Here is a 6,577-nt window from a genome sequence, read left to right on the forward strand (position 1 = left end):
ATGTACTAAAATATTACGTTGCATATGTAGTGTCATGTTATTTTATAAAATTTAATTTTAAATCTTGTTGGCAAAATGACACTCAAGGTAAATATTATAAGTTTTTATCAAACTTTATGTATTGATAAGAATATACATATTTGAGTGCTAAAGATAAGTTTTCATGGAAAGTATTTTTTTTAAAAATTGATAAATAAAATAGCACTTGTGGTATCTTTCAAAGATTGATGTTATATTGCTAAAGGCTTTAACATGTAAAAGATTATTTATTTAAATTTTGTTCAAATAGCTTAGATTTTCTATTAATACTATGATTTGATAAAAATAGATCATTTGAGGCTACTATGCTATGAATCTACTTTTGAAGTATCAAATGTTTTGGGAGCTACTTGTGTTCATCAAGATTGACTTCAGATATATTGTGTTCGTCGTCATGAAACTACACGTGTCGGTGTAGGCGTAGATGGCCACTTTGTGGTATAGACTACGACAGAGTGCTCTCCCTCGAGAGGGTACTATTTTGTGCTATTATTAGCATGGCTGAGTCGATTCATACGGCACTACGATGAGACGACCTGAGCAAGTAGGGTATATGATACTTGCCGTTAGGTACATAACCTAGTTGACCTTCTTATGTCGGTGATAGTATAGTACTCCCAATGAAAGGTAAGGATGATTTTCTTATGTTTAGGCCTAAGGAGCCGAAAGTGATTTCAATGACTTAAAGCAAATAGAATAATTTTGTATAATTTTATCCAAAATCTTGGGTTGATATAAATATTTTAAAAGTTTATATTGTGGGTTATATTTCACTTGGCTTTTATTTAAAAGGACAAGGATCATGAATTGATAAAATTTCTTATCATTTTATATCAAATATTGATGCATTATTTTTATAAAATTTGTCCCAAGAACTTAAGTTAGAGAGAGTCTATGACACTTATTGAGTACCGCTGTGGTATAATCAGCCCTTAGGGCCCCCCTCCAGGGTCTCGCTTACTTTACATGTTTCAGGATGAGGTATGATACGTGGCATGCGGTCAAGACTAGGATGACTCTCTTCCTGAGGTATATAGTGAGGCACCACTCCTATTTCATGGTAGCTATCATGTTGTTTTCTTAATTTATGCTAGTCGGGTATTATCCCAAGTGCTTAATTCTATTCTTTGGTTTAGAGGCTCCATAGAAAGTTGTGAAATGCTGTAGTAACGGGGTTGTATATGACATTCATAAAAGTATATTTATTTTACTTAGTATCATTGTTATTATCATGAAAGGCGTCATGTGTGATTTTGAATTGGAAAATATTTTATCATTTAACTTGAAAATGTATGTGATTTTCAAGGAGATTCCGCAGTTAAATTGGTTTTTATAGATATTATTTGGGTGCATCACTTGGTTTGGTTCGCTCGGGTCGGGTAGTGTGCCGGGTGTCGGTCACGTAATGTTTTGTCGTGACAAACTTGGTATCAGAGTCCTAGGTTCTAAGTCGAGTCCTAGGAAGTCTATGGATCCGTGTCAAGTAGAGGCCCTCTTATCAATGTGTTACCGATCACACTTATATCGGGGAGGCTACAATGACATCTACGAAGTTTCACTTTCTTCATACTCTAGATTGTGCGTTTTAGCCTGAAATGAGAGTACAAATTCTCGATCGTACTGATTACCTGTTGTGGATGATATAGAAGTGACTAGAATAAAGCTCAAGGTTCAAGTTATAATACAAGATGTTGGGGCTAATAGCCAGAAAGTGTCAGATTTGTTCAAAATAAGAAGATAAGTTGATAATAGATTGGGACTGATACAGTCAACACGTATGAGTTTGGTGAATAAGAATTATCAATCGAATACTGAGAAATCATGGAAGAAAATAAGGTGATGATGTAAGTTAGTATTGTCAGGATGGTGTCATGACTTATAATGAATTTACTAAAGGATGCGAATAAGGGCACCTATGTTAGACCCTAGATTTCAATTCAAGATTGTTGGTCAAGATGTTGGAATGACTGTTTACTATGGTAATCACCATTAACGAGTTTAGCAAAGGTACAAAAAAAGAATATTATAAATGAAGATGTTGCATCTTAAATTATCATGACAAGATATAGAGAGATGATATGGATCTAATTGATAAGTGAATGTGAATCAGTCAAGTTTGTGGTAAATATAGTATGACTCATAAGAAGTATGGCATAATTAATACAGTAACAATAATGACCAAAGACACCTCCTCAAAAGAAAATGACTTTCTTGATCATCCGAAAAGGGAATGTTACAAGATGATGGAGATGACCCTTAATTATACTAGACATCGGGTTTCCTATGAGCATGCTAGGTTATCGTCATGATTGTGTCATATGTAATAGAAGTGTCCCACAAAAAATAAAGTGCCACGTGTAAGTACGAGTTGAGGATTGACGAAGCATGCCATATGTAAAAGATGGGCACGAGAACCTTGAGTTCCTCTAGATGATGAATGTGATACAAATAAAAGTCAATCTCTAATTATACATACCAAGGTATGCGAGGATAAAGTATGTGAACTTAAATGGGTAAGCGTGAAAATATTAAGGCACGAGATGCACAAAAGGCGTAATCTTGGAGGTTATAAGAAGAAATATAGGTTGTTAGAGAAAAACAATGACGTGAAATGATAATCTTGAGTTTTTCTAGTCGAGGTATGTCTTATTTTATTTTGTTGAAATGATGAAATATTGAGAATTTTTAAGAATGATCTCAAAGCAACTCTATATGTGCCTAATAGTGAAAGAGAAGTTAACTTGTGAGGGGACGAATCCTTATGATTTAAGAAGAATAAATATTGAAATGGATCATGGGCTAAGTTAAAGTTGTTTGAAAGTTATACATATAACGTGTACGGCGTAAGGCTCAAAAAAAAGATTGAAAACGGTGATGGTACGAATTTGGATATTGAGAAGTTACAAGAATTCTAAGGCTACATGATACCGTGTCACAAATTCCTAACTTGATATGTATGGACGAGGTCAATGATACCATGAAGAATGGGAAATTATACAAGTATATATTTTTTATATGAAATATGTTGATGTAAATATGTGGTATTAGCTATGGGCAAAAGAGTTCGCATTATGATGAAGGCAAGAGGTAATAAGACCCTACATGCATGACATATTTATCATAAGCATTAGCCTACTCGGTGGGATACTATCAAAATAAAGTTTTATGAAAGGACTTAATAGCAAGAAATATAATTTCAGAGATATATACTATGGAATCTCATATATATATATATATATATATATATATATATATATATATATATATATATATATATATATATATATATATATGCGGCTTGAGAACATGATGGTGGTATAAAGATAGAATGTGTATTTCTTACATTTAGTATTGTGAAGGAGGTATATGTTGTGAAAAGTTATATAATGATATATGGATTTAGCCTAAGGGAGTCACACTTGTTCAACATATTTAAGCATGAGATGAGAGGCACAAGGTAGTCGTACTTGCTAGAACTGTATTAGAGCATGAATTAAAGGGTGAAGAAGAGATTTCAATGGTAGAGTGAACATGAAAAAGTGAAGTGCTAACTATAATGATGTCGTAAGGGCGGAAAATAATGGTCCTTAGCAATATATATTGCATCTAGTAGCGACGTGATACTTGGATACGAAAATAAACAAAGAAAGTTCCTATGAGTATAACCAATCTATCCTATTGTCAGAATGTTGAGCATATTAGCGTAATGATGAAATAAAAATTCAAGGTGCGATGAAAGATTGACACGGTAAACTAAAGATTTCTAGTTGGGCAATAAGGAGCTTATTGTAGTGGGTGGTCATGTAGATGGTCAACGGTAAGTTTTCTCTGAGATGATAGTTTAATAAAGATTTCGAGTGACAGGTAAGAGTTTGAATTGGGTTTACTCTTAAGTGGGGGAGCATCAGAACAGGAGAAGTTCACCTTAAAGGTGATGGTTTTGGAAATAACATTTCTTATTCACGAGATGAAGAGGAGATTTTCGGTAACTTCGTGATGAAATGGGTAAAAATATCATAAAATATTTGTAGGGAATTAAAGACTCATTACAAGCAACAGTCAGGATATTCTGCATCAAGGATATTAAAAATATATGTATGATATTTACATATTTAATGGGCACCTCAAATGTATTATTACAACTTAGAGGCATGTGTGATTTGAATTAAATTCAAGTATTGGCAGGAACGAGGGAGTACTTTGAATTATACGTAGAATTGTATGGAATAAGGGAGTCCTTTTAATATGTGCACACTTTGCACAGAGTAAAATAGAAAGGAGTAATGCAATGCTTATTCTTAAATGAGAAATGACTCTTGTATACCAAAAATGAAGAATGCCAGCAAAAAGAACGAGTTTAAGAAAGGGTACTAATATTAAAAGTGTAAGTGTCATCGTGATAGCATTGATACGCGAGTGTTGGAAGCTTACGGGCTATGGTAGTATACCTATGGTGCACCCATAAGTAGATAAAATCTTAAATTTTTGTTAGAGAACTATCACAAGGAACTCAATAGAGTTAAGGAGTTGGTTAAAGTTAAGAAATAAAAACTTGAACCCCGGTATTCGAGAATGGATGGAAAAGTAGTATCGTAAAATGGATGAAACTGGGATGAATAGTTTTTTCTCCATAGAGCAAACTTGTAAGCAATAATAGTTATCAAGTTGGGATCTTTGGGAACTCCAAAGTCACGAGTGAAAGTGGGGGTATTAATTGTTATATGATGGATGAATCTAGGACAAATATCTTATTAGTCTTTGGAAGGAACAAAAAATATTCCAAAATAATTTTAACAATTATAGGACATTAAGAGTACTAAGTGAAAACAATAATCAGGTCTGGAAACAAGAATCGTGACAGGCAACAGATTTATTTGAAAGTATTGTTTATGAAAAACAAATCCAACGCTACGAGTCAGAATGAACAGGTTTTGCAGATACCAAGTGGGCAATTTAACTTTGATCTCATAAACTATGAGATATTTCCTTGAGTAAGCTAAGAGATTAAGGGAGCATGAAAATCAGTTATTCTTTATCTCATTTTTTTTATTCAGGAAGTCCAATCACAGAGAGAATTTTGGTTTATTTGAAGATACGTTTCAGGTACATCTTGACGTATGCATGACTGAAGAAAATGGATGCATGTATAATAGTGATATGTGAGCTATGTATAGTATCTATTATTGATATTGAATGGTATTCATATATATTACAAGTTAAAATTTTTAAATATTTACATTTGATGCACTTATGGTATATGTACGACTGAGTAGGGTCAATATGGTACATTATATTGTGTATTGTTGGTTGTTAAGCGATATTGTTATTGGTGCCCGTGTGGGAGCTTGTTCTAGACAGGTTAAAGTTTTTGGATAATCCTAGTTATAGGGAAAACTCTGCCGAAATTTTTAAGAATTTGTAAAGATAGCCAAATTTTGAGGGCCATAAGTAAGTTGAGATTTTGGAAAGGAAGTATAAGACCCATGTAATCATAAGTGCCTATGCATAATGGTTGGAGATAAAAGAATGGTAACTCTATTCTTAGAAGTGACTTGTAAAACATTCGAGGACAAATGTTCTTAAGTTGGGGGAGAATGTAGCACTCCGAAAAATTTCTGTCACGATCCGAAATCTTACCTATCGTGATGGCGCCTATCTTAATACTAGGAAAGCTGACAACCTTAGTAAAACCACTAATTAATTTAAGTTTGAGAATACCTTAAATAAATTTAAGAGTAAAATCCCACAAATTCTGATATAAAACACTGTCTTTATACAGCATTCTCCCAAAACCCGGTGTCACTAAGTACATGAGCATCTAAATAACAGCACAGTCTGACTGATAAAAATACTGTCTGAAAATATAGAACAACACAAATAATTGAAAGGGAAGAGAGTCAAGGTCTGCGGACGCCAAGCAGCTACCTCGAAGATAGTCGCCAATAGATAATCGCCCAAAAACTAGCAACCGCCGTATCCGGAAGTACCTGGATCTACACACGAAGTGCAGAGTATAGTATGAGTACAACCAACTAAGTAAGTAACAAGACTAACCTTTGGGATGAAAGTAGTGATGAGCTCAATAGGCACAACCCGATTATAGAAAATAACAGTACAGTAATGTAGGCATGCTTTCAAAGTCAATAGTTAAACTAAATACCAAAAAGATAAACCAAATCTGAATAATATGAGAAATGTGACATCTATATGTCTACATGCCAATGTACATGTCGTATGTGATACAACATAATGAAAATCTCACGTACTCACACTCTCAGAGTACTCAATCACTTAGTACTGTACATGGCCAATCCAGCCCAGGGAACTCCATCCCAATATAAAAGTATAGGGCAACTCCATGCCCAGGGAACTCCATCCCAAATGTGAATATATATATATATATATATATATATATATATATATATATATATATATATATATATATATATATATGGCAACTCCATGCCCAGGGAACTCCATCCCAAATATAATATCCACTGCGCTCACTATGAGGGGTGCAGACTCCGAAGGGGTTCCT

This window comes from Nicotiana tabacum, chromosome 4 (assembly GCF_000715075.1).
Source record: "Nicotiana tabacum cultivar K326 chromosome 4, ASM71507v2, whole genome shotgun sequence".
NCBI classification, from domain to species: Eukaryota; Viridiplantae; Streptophyta; class Magnoliopsida; order Solanales; family Solanaceae; genus Nicotiana; species Nicotiana tabacum.